Source organism: Anser cygnoides, chromosome 13, assembly GCF_040182565.1.
Source record: "Anser cygnoides isolate HZ-2024a breed goose chromosome 13, Taihu_goose_T2T_genome, whole genome shotgun sequence".
NCBI lineage: Eukaryota > Metazoa > Chordata > Aves > Anseriformes > Anatidae > Anser > Anser cygnoides.
The window spans coordinates 16,570,584-16,593,493 of NC_089885.1; the positions used below are offsets into that span (position 1 = coordinate 16,570,584).

At 34.6% G+C, this 22,910-nt stretch overlaps 1 long non-coding RNA gene across 1 annotated transcript; it reads left to right on the forward strand.

The window, feature by feature from the left end:
* Positions 1 to 7,027: 7,027 nt before the first annotated feature.
* Positions 7,028 to 20,660, forward strand: LOC106037385 (uncharacterized). The gene is made up of 3 exons (XR_001207985.3): positions 7,028 to 8,116; positions 8,894 to 8,974; positions 20,330 to 20,660. It is a non-coding gene; the product is annotated as an uncharacterized lncRNA (long non-coding RNA).
* The last annotated feature ends 2,250 nt before the right edge of the window (positions 20,661 to 22,910 follow it).

Consider the following 22,910-nt stretch of genomic DNA (forward strand, 5'->3'; position numbering starts at 1 on the left):
GTAATTAATTTTGAAAATATATCAGGTAGGATTCAGAAGAACACCATTTTCCTGTTCTATGAAATTTGTTAAAATTTAAAAAAAAAAATCCTCAAACCAATATCCTCCTTCTCCCAAGCAAACAGAAAAAGCGGGTAAAAGAGGGTTCAGCATAGCCAATGTGCATATATTGTGTAGCACTGACTAGTGCATGGACTTGAAAATAGATCTGCATCTCATGTGAATATTTTGCCTACTTGAATATTACTTGAACATCTCTGTCATTTTCTATACCTGTTGTTTAATATGCTAGGTTTTGATGAAGACTGAGTGACAGCCAGATACTCACAGGAGTTACCTAAATGATAAACGATGTAGAGCTTCTAATTCCTCCTTTAAGTTTTACATCCATTATACTTTTAGTATGTGGTTATTTTGTGGAGCCTCTCCAGCCCTGCCCTGCCCTGCCCTGCCCTGCCCTGCCCTCTCCTCTTTTCCTCTTTTTTGTATTCTTAATATAACTAGAATTTTCTTTCCTTAACTTAACAAAATTCCTTTGTTAAGTCCTTCCTTAACAAACTCCAAGTAAATAAACACCCTTTTCAATAAAATTCTAACTAGTAAGTTTTCTCAAAGACAAAAGAAAGAACGTTTTCTCAAAGACGAAAGAAAGAAAGAAAGAAAGAAAAGAAAGAAAGAAAAGAAAGAAAGAAAGAAAGAAAGAAAAAAAAAGAAAGAAAAAAGAAAGACAACTGAAAAACAGATCAGAGCTACTTGGTGTTTTATAAAGAAAGTGTGTCTTCACTTTTAAAAAACATTTTAAAAGTTTTCTCCTGAGATATGTATTTGTATTAAAATATTTATTCTAATATTTTTGTTATTAGGAAAAACAGCCTTTAATACCATATTTGGAGTTCATTGGCGTAGACATCCCTGATCATTGAACTGCTTCAATCAGTCAGTTCTTTTCTCTGTGAGGATGCTGTGAATATGAGCGTTTTGTGACAGGAGGTTTGGTTCTGAATTTTTGAGATTGGGGTATCCAGTAGCTAAATTGTAGCAGTTAATGGAATTAAGTGTATAAATGAGCAGGATTTTTTTTTTCCTAACGAGAGATTAAAATTATTATTTATCATATGCTACAGAAATCCTATTTCAGTCTGTCTTGAAAAATCTCATTTATTTGTTCCTCTTTGGTAGTAAAGTGGGAAACTCTAAAATGGCATTTTTATTATGATTTTTATTTGGAATTTTAATTATTTTGACTAATATTAGTGAGACTAAACAATAAATTTCTAAGATTACACATAGTGCATGCATGCATACAAAAGTAAAAAATAAAATTAAAGTATAGTCTGAGTATAACTGCAGCTGTCTTTGCAGATTTTAATTCTGCACCATGTTTTGTGTCTCTTTATGTGATAGTTTTTTGATAGAACATTAATTCAATTTAACAGATTGGCATATATGTTAGCATGATTTAGACTGATACATGTATTTTTATTTTCCTGTTTAGAAATCTCTGGTAAGTGAAAAAAAAAAACATTATATAATTTGCAGAACATAAAATTAAGAGTTAACTACACAAACTGGTATTTTAAATACTGAATATAAAGTGAATATAGTATAACATAGTTATCTGTATACAGCATAATGCAAGGTGAAACTATTGTGCAATTTCTCATACAGTCTTATACCAATCATTAAAAACGTTCCATCTCACACAAAGGGAGGCGTCAGCGTTATTGCAAGAAGTCCCATTGAACCAGAAGATAAAGACTTCTAGCTGCGATCTTCATTCCGGAGCATTAGGTGACAAGTCAGACCTAGGCAAGTACCTTAAAACCAAAGATCTAGCTACCTCACCCACTAGTTGTGGGTAGTTATAGATAAGGATTCTTGATGGATAGTACATATGAGGAGTCCTATAGTAAGGATTTCATAAACTTATTTAAGAAGAACTTATTTTGTGTATATTATCATATGCAAAAAGTGTTGGGAAGCACTTCTGTCTCTATATCAGAATTTTATGTATTTTCTTTCCCAGAAGATGAGAAAATATGAGAGAGAATGTTCTGGAGTCCAGTTTCTAGTCACCAAGGTTCTGCTCTGCCTGTATGAAAGACCTGCAGCTGTTTCTTTCAAGTTTAAAGACAACGTCCTAATTAGGCACTGAGCTATATCAGCCATTCTGAGGAGAAAGAATCTCATTGCCTCCTAGCAGCTGACCTTATTCTAAATAATCTCATACTCAGCAGTTCATAGGCAGAATTCTGATATGTAGATCTAACTTGCTTAATTAGTGGAGTTATCTAGAATGTGAGACCTGGCTTCAATCTCTTAGTTGCTTATGTAAAGTAGAGTAAATCTAAAAGAAAAAAACTGTAAACTCACCTTGCAATAGACTTTTTCTGGAATTTAGCATATTCACCTGAAATATGACAGGGTGAATGATGGGAACTTTGATAAGCTTTTTTCTCAGGAATTCTCAGTTTCCTTTATGCAACTCTGTGCTGTGGCACTTCAAAGATACCATGGTATCAGTAAACAGACTACTGCAGCAAGGGTTACCAATATGAGAATGAACATCTTTCCTTTAACATTGATAGAAGATGACTCAATAATACCTATAGAGCAATTTCAGGTGTGTATTCTGACCCAATACACTGTCATCCTGAGCTGAATATATGTATTTCATTAATGAAACTAGCCCAAACTCCAGTACAAGTTTATGAACTTTCTGGAAATAGGAAGCATGGCTAGGGAAATTTTGCCTAGGATTGATATATGCAGGGCAGTTTTTTTCCTTATTGTTTGTACTCTTGAAGGTTGGAGTAAAGAAGGAAAAATTCCTGTCTTAAATGAAACATTGATTTATTTTAGACACAACTGTCAATAGTTCCTTGTGACTCTCTTTCATTAGGTTAAGGTGAAAAATCAGGTTAAGAGATAGGACCTCCTTTGGGTTGTTCAGAACTTCTTGAAAATGAGGACAGTTTAAAGCAATTAACTGATGACATGACGGCTTGAAGATTTTACTGATTTGTTTTGTTTTGTTTTGTTTGTTTGTTTTGGGGGGGAAGGGAACCACGTGGAAGGATTTGGGGCAGTGTAGTACTTATGCAGCCAAAGGCACTTAGCATGTCTGAAACTCTTTTCTCTCTTGTTTATTCATTAGAGTAAAACAAGAGAACATTATGAAGATTTGCCTGGTATTCGGTGGGGCTGCTTCTTTAATTTCCTGAAGTATATGTATTGGATATGATTTCCACAACAATATTAGTGGTGGTAAATAGAAAGTAACATGGAAGTAAGAATGATAGTGAGGCAACTGTGATTTCAGAGCGATGTGGCTCCCCTTGTGTGTAACGTGGAATAAGCCATCCCGTGGCTTTCCTCACTTTAAAATATTTCAGAAAGCTGAATAAATTTGGTAAGAAAAATGCAAAATAATGAAATATATGATCAGATAATCTCTGTGATGGAGTTTCCAAAAACATTTTTACAATAAGAAAATTTTAGCAGAAAGTATACTGCCTCAGCTCAAACAAGTTTCTTCATGTACATATTCAATGTTTCTTCATTTTGGAAGAAGTAGGAACAGGGGTATACAACAGGATCTTTCATGTAAGCAAAATGAAAACCTACATATTACAATCAAAAAGGGAAATTTACATTTTGTTTTGAATCTTTGGGGCCAGAGAACCCCAGGTTGGTCAATATCTAGCCCTAATTCTGTAGAAAATGCATCTTTTAATAACTTTTATGTATAGAATTACAGAACCATAGTTGTATGTATATCCCGAGTTGGAACTCTGGACTTGTGACATCGAGTCCAAATCCTGGCACCACACAGGTCTATCCAAAAATTCAGACCATATGACTGAGAGCATATTACAAACTTTTCTTAAATTCCAACAGTCTTGATGCCATGACTACGTCCCTGGGGAGCCTATTCCCGTGTGCGACCACCCTCTTGGTGAAGAACCTTTTCCTGATATCCAACCTGAACCTTCCCTGTCGCAGCTTGAATCCATTCCTTCGGGTCCTATCACTGGTCACCAGGCAGAACAGATTGGCGCCTGCCCCTCCGCTCCCCCTCATGAGGAAGCTGTAGACCATGGTGAGGTCTCCCCTCAGCCTTCTCTTTTCCAGGCTGAACAAACCAAGTGATATCAGCCACTCCTCGTAAATCTTCCCATCTAGGCCCTTCACCATCTTAGTAACCCTTCTCTAGACACTCTCGAATAGTTTCACGTCCTTTTTGTATTGTGGTGCCCAGAACTGCACACAGTACTCACAGTGAGGCCATACCAGCGCAGAGTAGAGCAGGACAATCACTTCCCTTGACCGACTAGCAATGCCATGGTTGATACGGTTGGCCCTTCCAGCTGCCAGGGCACACTGCTAGCTCATATTCAACTGTATAGCTGTATGTATTTTTAAATTTTATTTATTATTGCCTTTTCTAGATGTATTGTTTTTGTCCCTTTGTGTTGGAGTGCATGAAAAATATAATTAAAAAAAAAAAACAAAAACACTGTGGTTTTCTCTCTTGAGATTTCTACAATTTGAATGGAGGTACTTTATCCTCAAAAGGTCAATGGGTCAAAATATTGTACATGAAGTTGTGTCAGACAACATTGACTTACCATTAACTTTCTGTTCCAGCTGTATTATGTTTAAATCTTCAGAACAAAGCTGTGGGTATAATTCCCTTTATTTTTTTAGTCAAGGTAGAGGATTTTTGTCTGTAAACATTCCAAAGGACTCATATGTGGCTGCCAAGCAAGCATTCTGTCTGGCATTTTTGAGTTGATGAAAGAGCTGCTATAGGTTTATAGTTGGATTTCAAAATACAGAATTTGGAGAAGTATATTGCAAATGTAATGTTACCCAAGCCTCCCTTGATGAGAATTTAAATAAAGAATGACCCAGTGGAATTGCAGTACATACAGTGCAGCCATTTAAGACAATGTCTCAATTTCTCAAGCCTAGAGCATGTTAAAAATAGGGATCTGAAGCTTTTGGTTTCCTTGGGGAACAAAGTAAGTGCTTTTCAGTTTCTCAAGTCATTCGCTGTTGACTGAAGTAGCCTTCTATAGTTGCTAATAGAGAAAGACTATGATTTCTAAAACAAAAGAATAATAAACATTATTAGTATATAATTATATATGCTATATATATGCCTAATATAGTGGAAAAAAATATTACGGGCTTTATTTTCATCTTCTTTTCAGTCAGTGTAGGAATAATCACAATATGATGCATTTTTAAAGGTATGATGCATTTTTAGAGGTACATGTTGTGGTGGTTTTACTCAGGTGGGCAGCCAAGTTCCACCACGGCTGCTCTCTCACTCCCTCTCCTCAAAGAGGAAGGGGGAGAAAATACGACACAAAGAGATCAAGGTTTGAGATAAGGATGATTTAATTAAAAGGAAAAGGAAGATGGGAAAAAAAAAAAAAAAAGAGAGAGAGAGAGAAAAAAAAGCAAAGGCCGCTCAGAAGCACAGAGAGAGAAAAAGCAGTTACTATCTACTTTCCATCAATGAGCAATGTTCGGTCACATCCTGGGAAGCAGGGCCTCAATGCACATAGCGGTTGTTCAGGAGGACAGACACTTCCACGAGAGCTCCACCCCTCTCCTTCCCCTTTCCCACCTTTTATTGGTGAGTGTGACATCATTTGGCATGGAATATCCCTTTGGTTGGTTTAGGTCAGCTGCCCTGGTGATGTCCCCTCCCCATCACTTGCCCACCCCCATCCTGCTCGCTCCTGGGGGCTTGGAGGGAGTCCTGATGCGGTGCCAGTATTGTGCAACAATAGACACAACACTAGACACAACACTGGTGTGATACCAATGCTGTTCTAGCTACAAGTGCAGAGCACAGCACGGTATGGGCTGCTGCAGGGACAGTTAACTCCATCCCAGCCAGACCCAGCACACATGTAAAAAAAGAAGATAAACTACAATATGAAATATAGCTGCTTATACCTGAAGCATTCAGGATTTCTGGATGATACACAATTCAAATTCTGGGTAGATCTACAAGTGCTTAGCTTCTGAGAGCTTTCTGCTCTTGATACTGGCCAGATTTCCTCTGCCATATCTACATGTGGTCATATGTAGAAACAGATTGGAAGATTAATTCTAGAGTAAGAGTATGAGGGCCCAGAATTCTCCCAGTTGTCCATGTATCCAATACAAAGAGAGAGTCATGTCCAGGGTGTGGTAGTGATCTTAGATGGATCGTATTCTGCCATTTCTGCATGTTATTGTTGGCTGTGTACAGAATCTACAGTTCTCAACCCCACAGTTATATACTTGAATTTTGATGGATAATTCCCAGTGTAATAGTGTTTCATTACAGTTCCTGCTTATTGTCAGCTTTTGGAAAAAAAAAAAAAATTATATTTAGGATAAAAAATAAAAATGATGGGTAGTGTGAAGTAAAATAAAAAGCACTATGTCAGAATTTGCTGGCTGGAATCTCTCTTGACCTCGTCAAGTTTCCATGCATATGTCTGTTTATATAATATAAAACATGAAATAGAAATATATGTGTACCAAAAATAAGCCAAAAAATCATTGATAGGCTCATGTGGGAGACATATATATTTATGCATATATACAACTTCTTAGTGTAGAAATACTTGCTAGGTTAGGAGATTTCAATTGTGTTAATTGCAGTGGTCCTGCAATACATCAACATCATTATTGCTCTGAAAATTATCCCCTGGCACAATGAGGGTCAATGTTTGGTATTGATATATTCCATTTTTACTTTCTTAGGTCACTTGTATTTCAGTCTGGAAGTACAGTCAAAACTTAGGTAAGTTTTTTCTAGTGCCATGAACTGTTTAGAGGTAGATCTATGAAAAATGCAGGCTTTTTAAAATACAAGACTTGAGCAAAAGAGAGATTTGTTACCTCAGAAATTTTTAGAAAGTCATAAGTAATTGCCCACTACCTCTCTGAAATAGGTTTATAGGAAAATGTACATCCTCCTCCTTACATAAATGGAAAAAAAAAAAAAAAAAAAAAAAGGAGATAGTAATGAAGTGATTTCCTCAGGGCCATAAGCTGTGATTGGAATCAAAATTGTTACCGAGAAGTTTGTAATTCCAGCCCAATACCTTGGCTGTAACAGTACTTACAGGGACTCCCATGCCTGCCTGTCACTCCTAGAATTACTGGACCTCGGAGCTATTGCTCTGTGAATGATGATCATAGTTTACGGCTTCAGCTTATTCAGAAATGTGTTTGTTGGACAAGCTCTTTTTTTTTTTTTTTTTTAATCTGTCTGAAGTTTCTCTTCTAGATATAAATTGTGATTGAATGATTTAGTCCATATTGTTTCAAGTGAAAATGGTGCTTCTATACCTTGTTTCATAAAATATTTCCTTTTCTGTTAGCAAGTATCTATTGTTCTCTAGTACTTGGGGGAAAAAATTCTTCATTTTAATGAATATTACTGCTTCATGCAATTGCATGCTGCAATACCTTTTATTTAGCTGACATGTAAAGGTTGAACAGACGATCAGACTTTCATTTGTTTCTGCTTCTGGTGAAGTTAAAAGTGAGACTTTCACCAACGTTAATGGAAAAAGGTTTTGAACTATAGAAATCAGGGGACCACTCCTAACACCTTTCAATTTATTGGAGTTCTGTTATCAGCTGTAATGTTAACAGGTTTTCCTGGGGTTTATTGATTCCTGTGTGCTGTCTCATCATCTACTTCTACTCTTTGAAAGCAAGCAAATAACATGTAAATGCCAAGATTAATAGATTTTTTAAAATTTAACATTTAAATACATTTTGTCTAAGCTTTAACACTGGGGTGGGTGGAACTATTACAAGCTGATAACTAAAGTAGCATCCAGAAGAGGAGGGAAGAAGGAATGGTCACAAGTGAGGGCTGGTTCTTGTCAGGTGACCTTACTGATGAAGACAATCAGAAGAACAGAGCTTATATTAAAGTGGTTAATATGACTCTGAAGTAGCAGTTAGGCTGCCTTCTCGATCTTGTTAAAAGATAACAATTTTAATTTATTTTATTTTTCCAATTTCTATAAAAACAATGTTATTCCTTATCTTCAGCTGTGATAAAGTGGTACATGTAGGTAATTCTAAGGTAAGTTTTAAGAAGGGTACTTGGACATATAGCAAAGTGTGTTTCCATGACCTGTGACTTTCCTGTTCTTTCCCTTCTAGCAAATACAAGGGAGAACAGATAGCATTTTCTTTTTAAGTGGATCTGTTAAGCACACCTAACAACAGTGTAACTATATTACAGAAGACAGAAAATAAAAAATACTAATAAAAGTTAAATTCCACTCATCTGTTTCATTTAAAGATCTTGTGGTTTATGTCATGGGATATTATAAATGTTTAGATATATTCTTGTAATCAATAAGAGTAATCTTGTTGATTACAGTTTTTATTCCTTAGTCTGTAAAAGTAAGTATGTGCATACTACTACCAGAAATTAAGTTTTTTAATACTGTATTTTTGCATGTTACAATGAAGAAATTTCTTAACTGTAAAATCTTTTTCTCTGAACAAGGCCAACTATTTAAATAACTTTGCTTTCATAGTAGTGTAATAGCAGCCTATGCAAAATGACAGGTGCTCAGGAGTGGTTTTTTTTTTTCTCTAGTCTTGACATAAAATGGCATAACGAGTCATAGAATTAAGGACAAAATAGAGCATTTAGAATTTTTGTTGTTGTTGTTAGTAATTGTCTTTGTAGTTGATGAACAAGTTTTTTTCTAATTCCCATAATACATACATCTAACAGGTCAATAAAACCCTATCATTGGAATCGACAGGTTCAAGTTACATGTTTTGTACTGTTCATCTTTTTTTTTTTCCTTTTGAAGCAAAATTAATTTTTATTCTTTTATTTTAGCCAAGGATTGTTATATACCACAGAAGAAGTGTGATACAGAGTGGAAAAGGCAGTAAAATGGAAACTGAGACATTGAGTTAGGTAGGAAAAACAGACTCCTGTATCTATTTGACTTTGCTATTTAGCTCTGTAGATCATCTATTACCATGCTTTTTAAATATGCTTTTTTGCAATATGTCCAAATTAATTAATGAAAATCTAGAGAAGCTTTGAAGAGAGAGGCCTGCTTCTTCAGCTCTAGTTGCGCCATTGTTTTTGTCCAATAGTTTTAGGATTGCTTTTTCTTCCTCTGGCAGATTTTTCTTTGAACAAAGCAGCATTGTTCCACTGCTGTTTCCATCTTTTCTCTTCTCTTACGTTGTTTTTTTTTTTTAAAGTTTGTTTTAACAATGAGTGAGTTAAAAATTGACCTACACTTTCACTGAACTACAAAATAAATAAATAAATAAAAATAACTTTGCATTGTTATGGGGCAAGTATGAAAGCCACTATTTGGAATTCCGAGATATGATTTAGTAGCTTAGTGGGTAGTACTGGTGATGGGAGGACAGTTGGACTAGATGATCTTGTAGGTCCTTTCCAACCTTGTGTTTCTATGATTCTATGAATTAATGTCCATAGCTTTCAATGCTTTTGAGCACTGAGAATTTTTTAGACGAACTCTGTTTATTTGAGAAATGCCTTTGAATTTCAGAGGGAATTATATTTTCATCTAAACTTGTCTGAAATAATGAAACTTTTATGAATTAAAAAATATATAATGTCTATCTAAAGTATATCAATAATGTATATCAATATCTAATTAATGGAAAATTCAGCAAGCCACTCATTGTTTTTGTACTGGTTGAAAGCTTGGATTTACCAGTTGCTGTTTTACTAGAGTTCCACAAATATTAAAAGTGTTTTTATTTATTTATTTGAAAAACACATTTTGATTACAATAAATTTCTGGTATTCTATCAAATCCTCTGCTACATTCATGGTGATTATTAGCAGCAGGCTTTTTTTTAGTATGTCAGATAGGTAACTTTCAAATGTGTACTCACACATTTTTACTCACAAAATTTTTAGGTAGCAGACAACGCTTTTCTGGCTGCCTCATGTTGCATTGAATTTACTTCATGATTTTAAATCAAGGACCTGAAGAAGGCTGCCCTTACATAAAGTAATCACCAATGAAGCTACAGTTGATTAACTGTTGGGCTTTCATTGATTGCATGGTTACAGTTGCACAGGAAGATTTCTTACTTTTGTGTGTAGTATTAGTAAATAATGAAACAATATTTTGTATATTGTATACATTGTATATATGCGCACAGGAAATGGGGGTCTACTATCCCATCTTGGACTTGCAAAACTGAACTTCATTTCTGCCACATCAGTTAATTTTCTTCTTCACTTTCACTACAAAAATTCTACAGGCTTTTTGAGCAGGAGATTGTTCCTGTCTTTTGACTTGTGGGACTAAGCAAAGCTCTTCAGTGTGCCTGTTGCTCAGAAGTAGATGTTATAGATAGACTGCCTCATTAGAGTACTTTCCAAGGGGGACTAAAATATTCTAAGCTCTGTTCTATTCTGTTTTAAACACTGTATTGTTCTGATCCTGTCCTGCTGTGAAAAGTGAGCCTTAAAGCTAGCATAGCTGCAGTCAGTGACTGCTTCAATTCTAACCCTTCACTTCTACAGGCTGCAACACCTTCTTTCTCAGTATTAGTTGTGTCAGACCTTTCATGGCTTAGACTGAACTACAGACTGCCCACAGAATTGCATTTGAGCCAGGCTATAAGATAGCAGCCTACTGAAAAATATGGATTGCTCTTGCCCTTCTCTAAATCCATGTTACTTCCTTTTTGTGTCATCTTATCTTTGTTCTAGAAATGTCTTGTTTTTGTTGAAGTTCCGGCAATGAAATCTCTTGAACCATCATCTGAAATTGCCCCAGTAAATAAGTTTTGTTCACTTGTTTCTTTGTTTTGTATCTACTTTGCCTTTCTGCTTATGCTTTTCAGAAGGTGGCCTGTTCTTAGAGGGTCCAGTAGCAGAGCATTCAGCTAAACCCATATATGTTTCTGAATATAATGGAAGGGTCATTCGAAAATGTATATGTAGAGGATGTACTGCAGAGGTATTTCTGAAGTAATTTAAGAAATAATAACTTTGAACGTGTTTCTGTGTTAGTGGATTATATTTCAACATGGTTTACTTCAGAGTATATTTTTTATTTTTTCCCATCAGGCAGGGACATATAACCAGTTGTCAGGATAGCAGCTAAGCAGTCTAACAAATAAAAATCAATGTAATAAACAGTGTGTAATGGATGTCTGAGATCATATTTAGGTTGTCTGGGGATTTCAGATAGATTATTTTTAGTGGTGTTATGCACAGAATCGTAGAATGGCTTGGGTTGGAAGAGACCTTAAAGATCATCTAACTCCAACACCCCTGCAAGTATAGGAGCATGCTTTCAGCTAAACTTCTGTGTTTACTACCTGGGCTTATAACTGGTAATGAAATTGGATGATACAGGGAGATTTATCACCAAAGAACAGTGCAACATACAGGAGTGAGATGGTGCAGCTACATTTTTTCTTCAAAGAAAAGAAAGATAAAGAATGAACTGAAGTTACAAGGAAACAATTTCAGGTGTTAGTTTAAGCTAAATAAACAATGAGCAGCTCTCAGCTGTATGAACTTTATTATTGAAAGAACAGATTTAATATTATTGGTTTGATTTAAACACTTATTACATAGTTTATTGTAGAACTTTATAGTAACACTTATAAAGAAGATAGTTGCAGAGGTTTATGACTTAAAATCATATAAAGCATTTCAGCAAAATGTGGAGCAACTATCATTCAAAGTCATAAAGATACTTAAATAAGATAATAGATGATTTCTGATACTATTTTAATCCCTATATTTTGCCCAGTAAAGTTAATATGTAATGAAAATTTTATCATAATCTTCTCCACAAAATTTTAGTGCTCTAATTTGTAGTATGGTTATAAACTTCTGACTAGGATAGAAAAGATGATAATATTTCTGCCTAGAAGAAACGTTTAAAATCAAATATGAATCTGTTTATATGAATGTAGTTATGATCGTATTTTACAGTCTTTTCTTTATATGAACATATTGGCTTTGGCAGATTGGTAATTTTGGTTTTAGGGTGTGTAATCAAATTTAAAAAAAAATGTTTTTATTGAAGCTATTATAATCTGAATCAGTTACATCTGGCCAGTGGCTAACTTCTCTTTTTCTCCTGAAAGTTTTTACACTCCATATCTGAATTACATAGTTTAGAATGATTCTAAATAGATTAATCATTTTATTATTAAAATATACATGGGAGATAGCTTAAAATGGAAAGACTATACCTTGACATATGCACTTACAGAAGAGACATAAAATCTCTCTTATAAACAGTGTTGGATTTCTTGTATCTAGCAACTTTGACACGTCTGACATAAGCATTGAATACTGCAGTATGTAATTGTTAGATTCATAAAATATGTGGGTGGGTAAAGTAAAATATATAGAGATGGCATTGTCTTGAATAAATGAATCCTTTGTTAAACATTTTCCAAAGTTTATTTATAGCTCACTGCAGTTTGTAACAACAAATGTACTGTATGAAAGAGCACATGGAATTAAGGACTATTGTATACTTCATATGCATGAAGGAAAACATTCCTTAGAAGTGAAACCATTAATGTTATATTCTGAATCACAAATACTTAACCACATAACCTGCTTATATGCAATGATGCTGAAGTACTTAACGTATATATTCTTAAAGCTCTCTCAATCTACATAGAATTAAGCATTCCACAGTACTTAGTGACGCTGGTTTTAAAGTGATGTCTATTAGAAATAAATGTTAGTGTTTTAGTAAACATGTAGGTGTTTAAAGGTGATTCACGGTGTCTTTCTTTTAAATAATGAGAATTGTGTACTGCAGGACAAGTTTGGGAAGTATGAAAGCACTTTACAAAGGAAAGAAATTGAATACAGTGTAAAATATTAAAGCTTTATACTGACAGAACTGTTTTTATTTAAATTTTTATTGAATTTTTTCTTTGAAGTAACAACAAGAGACACATACTGTTGGCAGATAAACGATGCTGTGCTGAATGAGTGGTTACTTAACCTTAGAGCTGTCAGATACCATTATTTTCAATGTCAAGGAGCTGGAAAGCTTTATGCAATGTATTCTGTACTTCATATTAAAATGGTCAAATTTCTGTTCATTTATACATTTCTGTGCTACAGCTACATACGATATGTAGACTGCTTCAGCAGGGAATGCTGAATTTGGCTCTAGACCTGCTTACAACATGAAGCCAAATTATGCTTCAGGTTATCCTGAAAGCTCAAGCAGTAGTGCCTGAAGCACTGATGTTCTTTTGCTCTGAATTTTGAAATATTCTAATGTCTGAAGCAGGCATGCTATTGTCCTGACTAATAAAAATAACAATGTGAAAATCTCTCAAGGGCACAGTGTGTAATTCTATTTTGGCAAGAGTTTGCCATATGATAAATTCCAGTTCCATAGTTGGTATTTACCTGTTAAAATTAATTTGAGGACATTTTAGTATTTTAAATTAGGGATGGCCATTATTTACATTTCTGATGAACTTGCTATTGCAAAAGGCACGTGCACTGCTCTTGCTAGTATTTTTATGTTTGACCAGAGTATATAGATTCTCAGACACCTGGCAGCTAACCCCCAGAGATTTGTCCAGTTCAATGTCTTTGGGAGACGATAGTGTATATTGTCACTAGTACAATAAAAGATGTATTTTATTTTACTTGATCACGGAGTGGACACAATGCAAAATGCTGTACTGTGCTTTTGAATTCTGATTTAACATTAATTTGTAAAACACAAAAAGAATGAATAGGAAAACTAAAACAAAGGGAAGTCAGAAATTGTTATATGTTAAGATCATAGGATCAAAGGGTAACTCAGGTTACAAGGGACCTCAGGAGGTCATCTCGGCTGACCTAAACAGGGTCAGCTGTGAGCTCAGGACTTCATTCAGTTTGGTTTTTAAAACCATCCACAACCTCTCTGAGCAGCCTGTTTCATTGCTTATGGCAATAAATACCCATGCAGTAACTGACTTGTTCAATGCATTGAAATGCATTTGATTAATGTATGATGATCAGCTGTTTTGAGCCCTTGTCTGTGTGCAGATTTTTCCTGTTGTTTTCTTTTTTTTCTCCCACACAGACATTTTTGTTTGTTTGCTTGTTTCCAACTATATTGCTTAGCCTTGACACACCACTTTTTTTTTTTTATCAACAAATATTTCAGTGGTAGTATTCAAGTACATATCATGAAAATATTCATGAGGATTATTCATACTAAAGTCATTCAGTATATTCTTGGATGACAGTTATAATTATTTATCGCAGTAAGGGTTCTCTATCTCTCATTTCATTTTCACTTCCAGAAGGCAGGCCTTCCCTTCATGTTTTGAAGGAAAGGGCACGATCAAGAAAAAACACAATACTTTTACTCTGAAGTTCTATAATCTCTTCTAATTTATCCTTAAAATTATGTGAACAAAGGATCTGCATAAATTGTTGTAAGAATTTCTAACAAGTGTTCTCTCCATGTGCTCAAATTCTTCATTTACCTTCCAAGAAGAAAACTGATAACATTACTGAGATGATGGGAGAGGCTGAGTTGTGAGGTCGGTGAACACACTGAGGAGTCAAGACAGAGCCATGGAAACAGGCATTCAAGCGTTCCTTGTCACCTTCATCACATATGTTAATGCCAGGGACACAGAGTACCAATGGCTGAATTCCTTGATAGCAGACTCATGGGAATCAGTGGATTGTGTTTAATCTGTGGATTATTTTATTATGAAGTATGCTTATTTAACAAGTCTAATAGGTCAGCACAGAGCACCAGTGCTTGTATGATATAGAACGTGGTGAACAATGATCACGAGGAAGTTTTGGAGCTGGTAAAGTGAGTTTCCTGCACCAACAGCTAGCTCCTTCCCATTCTCTGTAGCTGACATGCTCTCTTTTAATATATCACCAATAAAGTGTTGTGTCATGTTGCCGTCCCCATCTCCACCCCGTATTTATACATAAATTGTTACTTCAGTACTTCAACTGGTTTACCTGAGGTGGGGGACAGGATCTTCTCTGCTATATTTTCAAAAGATAAATCTGATTAGCTGTTCAAAGCGGTGGAATGCTCTGCAAATACTGTAAAGACTGAGAGCTGTGGTACTTGTGTGTTGTGCCTGAACAGCAGGAAGGGAGAAAACAGGTGCTAAACAGCAATGATTAGCATATGTATACCAACTGACGAGGTGTTAAACATAATTTCATGCAGAGGTGTCAAAACCTTGGCCAAAGGATATGTTATAACTATGTGAAATAATACAACCAGATTATATAAAACACAGTGGAACATAAAAATCTTCAAATATCAAATGACCTGGTCAAAACAGTACAGCTCATTTACTAGGATACGTATTTTCAAGAGGCTAGGGATATATATGTTCAGAACCAATGTACTTCTCAAAATGATACGATAATTTCACGCTGGCTTCAAAACAAATGAATGCTTCATTTTGTACTGCTGCAGTGGAGCCTTAAAAGTTAAATCTGGTATTTCCTTTTGTTACTTGTATTATTTACTGTGTGATATTCTTTTCCTTAAACATTGCTTGCACTGGAGGATGGAATGTAAGATTTAGTGATCTTAGTTTAAGTAGTTGCCATGGTCTGGTGCTTTTCATACATGGAAATTATCAGGTTCTATTAGAGATTGTGCTCTTCTCTTTCATTTTTATGCCATATATTCCTTATGATCATTTAATGAATGCACTTAACTGTAATACATATGAATCTGATAGTCATGCATCTTTCATGATTTTTTCCTTTAACTTTTACTCTCTGTTTCATGCCCCAGGCATGGCTTGAACCTTTTTCCTTTCTATTGTCACAATAACTTTCATTGTCTCAGCTTTCACTTTGTTGTCTTGATAACAACTGAAGGATTCAGTCCAGACTAGAAGACCTTGCTACTTTTAGCTATTAGTATTTACTTATATGTGGGCTACTGCACCCTTTATTTTAATTAAAATTGAGTGAAAAAGACCATTTTTAAAACAAGATATTGCTTCCATTTTCTGCATTCTCTTCCTTTCCTTTATTATTTTGGTGGTTTTATGAAAAAAAAAATAAAATAGTACTGTTAGAAGTGACCATCCTGCCTGGAAGTCATCCCTATGTTATTAAGAGAGCTGTCCTCTCAGTGAGACAAAGTACTGCATTAAACTCATCTTCCTCCTAGCTCTCATGGGGCAGTATCCTTTCAAATTTTTCTCTGCTATTCCACTGAGATCCACTATCTGACAGGAGAACAGGGCTTCTGGGCATCTCCCTTTGCGGACTTCCAGCTGGCCAAGTCTCAACTATTTGTTTCTTTGTTTGTTTCTTTAAAAGGGAACATCCTTGAAGAGCCTGCTGATTTGTTCTAGGAGATGCCATTCTTGAAGATACATTTTAACTGCCTCATAACAGTGGTTTGCTACAATGTGCTGAGACATATATATATATATATATATTCCTCAAATGCTGTAAAGAGAGCTTAGATCCTAACAACACATCCACAGCCACAGAACATTGGCCTAAAATGTGTTTGTTTTAGCAGAATATTTAATTCAGTGCTGGGTTTCTAAGAAAGTATTTCCAGGTTTTCAAAGGTTCAAAATAGTTCAGTCTTCACTTGCAATAAAGCCATTCTCCCTTAATTCTTCCCTTTTGACTATTACTACATACATAATTATTTTTTCAAAAACATACCTTTAAAATTAGAGTGTTGAATCTGTTTTGAAAAATAATCAAATGTCTCAATCTGAGGCTCAGTGTCTAGAATAATCTTATTGCATCTGATCTTGGTTGCTTGTACCTGAGTAAATCTTTCAGGTAGGTTCTGGTGCAGGGGATCTCAACATCCTCTTGTACCAACGTGGCTTTGCTAACTCCACAGCATTTTGAAGATGTGTCTAAAGTGGCATAACATGAGATAGGCTGAAAAATGGAATGTTAGATGTGAACACTGTGGGATGCTAGCCAGGCTAAATTACTTTAGCTCTGCTATTAATCAATGGCATTATCAAAAGTATTGTCAAACATACGCTAATCTCAGGATAAAATATTACAATTATGACTGGGGAAAAAAAAAATATATATATATATAAAAAAACTAGGAATGGTACATTGGTTAAGATAATTCATTTCTGCCCTTAATGGAAAACACATTTTTTTGACTGTATTTTGTGTATTATAATTAACAGATTGTAAAGAGACTGAAAGGTAGCGAGCATGTTCCTCTCTAGCTGATATTTAGCACTGTATAGCAATGACTGAGGCAGTAGGATTTCCATTGTTTTTCAGTGACTGATTATTCCTTGTTGGCTAGAGTTCAAAAAGTTTTTAAGCATATGCATACCTTTTTCCACTTGAGATAGTTCAACCACAGCAAGAAAGCATTTAAGGACACAGTCATGTAGTTCTTCAGATCTCACCAGTCACTCTTGAGAGTCATAGCTATTCTTAACCTGTACAGAAATTCTGAATTGTATTTGGCTTTACATTGAGTACCAATCTCAATATGAAGCTCATACGTCAGAATAATGAGCATGTGTTTGGAGGGAGAATATGAACAAATATCTTTCTAGACTCCTAATTTTAATTATTTTTATTATTTTAGATTATGCATTTAACAAATAAGCCATTTATTAAAATGAGACTGCCACGTTCCTGGCTGACACAAGAGGGCACTTTAAAGTAAAGGAGTTGTTTATTGATTCCTATAGTCCCTACAGCATGATAAAGATTGGGATTTTTAAAATGTAGACAACGTTTATTAACGATCTAAACCAAAAAAAAAAAAAAAACACGCTACAAAATAAAAACAATGTGGGTGTACATCAGGGTTAGTACATGCTGTTGAAACCTTACTCGTGTTATGAGATGGACTTAGGGTTTTGGAAAGGGAAAGAACACACACCACATGACATTCATTAACGTTCACTCAGATAATAGCAGTACCACTCACTGGCAGTAGACCACAAGACGTGCAGTAATAAATCCCCTTTGTTACAGTGTAATTAACAGTTAAAATTTCAAGTGAGGTCTCATTTGATATCTTAGATGAGATTTAGAATATGGGTTAAAGAGTTTATGTGTTTCCTTTTAGTTACTGCATGAAATCTTGATTGGGGAACCACTACACAACCAGCTGCAGTGAAGGGAAGCTTTGCAGCACCTTACACAAGGTATTGCAGGGAATGTAAATAAAGGTAATTACCCTCCACTGTGCTATTAGTGTTTTGGGATCCTTTTCTACATTGTGAGGAGGCCGTAGTTGTGAAGCTCTTAATCCCACTCATAAAAAAATCTATCAGCAAGAGCTTCTGTAGCACAATTTCCTTTCCGTATCAGTGCAAAGTTTAATATCTAATTTTTCCAATAATAGGTCATTTTGTTCCCACACATGTTAACCACAAGGTTCATTTTTCTCTCTTTTGATTGTGTTAGAGACGCAAGGCAAACTTCCCAACAAATGTAACTGACTAATGTTTAAAATCTGGTGTGAGGGAGTTGAATTTTCATAGCTTAATTAGTGTCAGCAGGTTGCCAATTAATTAATGAAATTCTTTTGTGCTATCTCCAGCTGTATTTAATTAGACTGTTTTTAGAGGAGGGAAGGCTATTGTCTAAATGTAGCTAGGTGATGAGGTATTTTTCAGAAATTGTGCTTTACACCTTGTTAAAGATCTTTTTTCTTTCAAATTCTGAATTCGATCTTTTTTCTTTCAAATTCTGAATTCTTCACATTCTGCAAATGAGTACAGTTTGTTCTGTCAGCAAATAAGTATTTAGCAAGGTTATTAACTTTATGATATGACATGGAAGCCTTTGGATTAGTGTTTTAGATAAACCGTTGAAGTTCATTGGGGAAAAAAACAACAGTGTGATTAATTAAAAATACATTTGTTAAGATCCAAGTTAAATACTGATATAATCCAACCTAATAATATGGCATTTTAGAAGAGGACTAAATTAAATTATAAGACCAGATCTTTAAAGTATTTTATATTAAAAATAAATAAATAAATAAAAATAAAATAAAATGTATAATCTAAAAGTAATGAGCTATGAGTTAATATTTTGCACAAGCTGATACTTGTGAGAAACGTCAGAATATTGCTGAATTTTTAGTAACAGAACTTCTATCTTGTGATAAAGTGAAATTTTAGTATCTCTGCATCATTCATAGTTGGATTTCCAGTTCTTCCCAGCACACTGGTATTAAAAATAGTGATTTTTTTTCAACTTTATTTTTAATTACATTTTATTAATAAAATGAAGAAACTTCTTAATCTTATTAATAAAAGTAACAGATTAGGATCAGAAAGACTGTTTTCTTTTCCTAACTTTCTAACTCATTTACAAATGCAAGAACCAATTATCTGAATTTTACTATTTCCTTCATACTTAAGAATTCTGTATGGTTATTGCAAATTATCACAGATGGAAGGGCCCATCCTGGACATTGATAACAAATGTGAAAGATTTCAGCATGTCATTGGAGCAAAGATCTCAAATATTTTGAAAATTAATGAAAATCAATGCATTGTTGTATCAGAGTTCAGTACCTTAGAGACATTTTTAAGTGCAAGAGTATCCAACTCATTTTCTATTGAAAATTAATAAATACCTGAGTAAAAATACAACAACAGGAAATTTAAGGTGTAGCTTTAAATATTTCTTTTCCCAGATGTAACTGTGCATTGCCACCCTCTAGACTCTGAACTCACAATTGAGTTATTGGTCTAGCTGACTGCTCCCAGTAGCCAAACTGAGCTTTTAATATTACAGTCAGTTACAACCTAGTCTTGCACCAGGATTCAGAAATGACATATAGTTTGGACACAAGTTTGTCTGTGCTTACTTATATGTGCATAAAATGATAACAAAATTATGTTTCCATGAAAGCAGAGTGGCTCTAAATGGTTTTGCTAAATCGTTTAGTTTGTATGTAGGAGGAATTGTATTCCATTGCAGAATGTGGCTTTACTTAGTTCTGTATTGGTGTTAATCTGTTCAGGATTATGCCTAAACGTTATTGTTTGAAAAGTACCTGCACAATTTGAAGCAGCTATTTCCTTTCTATGCATTTTGTGATAATCTTGTCAGAGTTCCTTGGGCATCTCCATCCAGGTGCACTCAAATTGCAGCCATTGCAAATTATACACCTACCTTGGCAAAACATCCTTCCCTCAATACCACCATAATAGTTTCAGCTAACCAGAAAATTCATTCCACCAATTTTTATTTTTTATTTTTAAATTAAACAATACAAGCATTTAAGATATTATTTATATCTCTTAGCAGGAAGACTACTTGAAGGAACACCCTGCATGACTGAATCCAGTTTCCTGCTAGCGCAGTCAGACATAGGTAAGGGATTGTAACATAAATTGATCAAGCAACATCTCAGAAGCAGATAGGATCTTTATGTTGACTCTGCCGTGTAAAAATGCTGGGATTCTGCTCTAGAACACCATGGCCCAAGAAACTTTGATTTAGTTTATGTTTGTTCATACACCCGTTGACCTTCATTTCTCTTACTGCATTCATATTGGATCATTCCAGTTCTTACACTGATATTCCACATACCTGCTTCACTTTTATGAACTTCACTCTTAAGTCTCTTCAATATCTTTGTCAAATTATTTCCTTTGGTGATGAAGCCATGATGAAGCAATATATGTAATGATTGGAAATGAAGGGCATGTTTTAGTTTCTCCTATTGTAACCTACAATCACTGTCAGAGTTACCTCTCAAAGACATTAGAATACGTACCTCCTAAAAGTCATTATTTTCAATTAGGTAATAAAATAATCTCTTCCTTTAAATTTTTCTTTTGGAGTTAATGCAAGAGTAATGTGTATGTAAAAGAAAAATAAAAATTCAGGTAATATTCATCACTATTTAAGCAACATTGCCAGCTCTTCATTTGCAAATTGTTTTGTGATCACAGGTAGGCTGATGCATCTCTGCTGACTACAACTGAATTGATCTTGCTTAGTCCAGCATTTAATTTGGCTTGCTACTGCAAAGGTGTATTAACAGAGTAGTGTGCTATAATGTATCCACTAAATCTATTCTTTATATTTCAGTGGGGATGTAGTTGACTATTTTACTGTGGGAAAGACTTACACGTAAATGTTAAAGGGGCAGTGATAGCTTTTAGGCCTAATATTTAGTTGACTTAGTAAAATCCACCTCTTGAAATTTACTTGTTTTACATTATTTCTTTATATGAATTACAAATAAAGACTTTCAATATATATTGAAAGAGAGAAATGTGATTAATGTAGGTATACATTTTGTTTTTAAGACAGAGTCAAATCTGAAAAGCTCTTTAGTTTTTTTAGAAGCCTAGTTTTTTGTTTGTTTGATTTTTCAATAAATAAAATCATATTTATTCCTTTTTCTCTTTAAGGTTTTCAAAAAGTTTTAGAGCAGAATTGCTGAGTGCTGCCTGTGCCTGACTCTGTCTGCTATTCTCTTTATTATAGCAACAAGGAGGTTATTTTTTTGGATCTCAGTAAGGATTTGTGTGCTTATTTTATCTTTATTACTATGTCATGGAATGTGATTTTGGTTCCCGTGTCTAGAATCGTGTGAAAAAAAAAAAAACTCTGAACTGAACCAAACTGAAGTTTTCTGAGCAAAACAAAGCTTTCCCAAAATGAGGGAAGAGCAAAAATCTGTAAAGGTAAACATCTGTTCAGGCTACTATTGTGAAGGGCTGCTTGGATTTACAAGCAGATTGAGTATCTTTCCAGATGGCCAGTGCTTCCTCAGCTATGTTCATGTATTACTTTAGTTGTTCTAGCAGAGAAATAACTGAAATAAAAATCCAAGACCGAATATGTATTTCTAATAAGCAACTAGCTACAGTAATACAGTTCACAAAAGTTAAATAACAGGGATTCACAAAAAGAGTTACATATGAAAAAAAGTCCAGATCTTTGTTTATAAATGTGATATGTATACCACAGGTGATTTCTTTTTTCCTTTGCAATTCTGTCTGCTGGTTTAGGCAGTGTACATAATATATGCTTGTAAATTAAGAGTCTAGTTACTCTCCCAGTCACCACACTTAGAATATTATGGCATATGGTTTATGTTAACTATCTAAGCCATAATCCTGTATGTGAATCAAAAATATGTACTGTTTTTGCCAGGTTGGATGGGGCCTTGAACTACCTAGTCTAGGTGTACGCAGGTGGGTTGGAACTAAGTGATCTTTAAGGTCCCTTCCAACCCAAACCATTCTATGATTCAGATCATATAGGAATAAGCATGTTAATTCAGATTTTTCCTCTCAGTATGATTTTTACGAGTTTATGCATGAGTGTATGCATGAATATAATTGAGGTACTGAGGTTCATTATATCCTACCTTATATTTCTAAACTTTGTTATTTTATCTTCATCATTCCCATTAAATGGCAACATATATTCATATAATTTTGAACATACTATATTAATATAAATTTGAAAAGATTATCAGTTCTGTTCTCAAAGAGACTTGATGAAATTTTGTCAGGCAAACTAAGTCAAACCCAAGATGAAAAATGGTAATAGGATTAGAGTTATGTTTAACATATGAAAATGCAAATTCAGAAACTTGCCTTTTAAAATTGTAATAAAAATCTTCAATTACTGTAATAAAATTCTCAAAAGTTAGATTGAACTGACATTGTATCTACAAGGTCTTTTACATGTTAAAACTATACCACTGGGGGTGGAGTTCCAAACTGGAAAGGGAAGCAAATTGTCCCTGCCTCGAGAGTCCTCATAGGTATTGGTGTCAGCCATGTGATAAATGGGATTTTTTTTGTGTTAAACTGTTCATCATTTCATCTGCATGTTCCATATACTTTCTGTGCAAAACTGC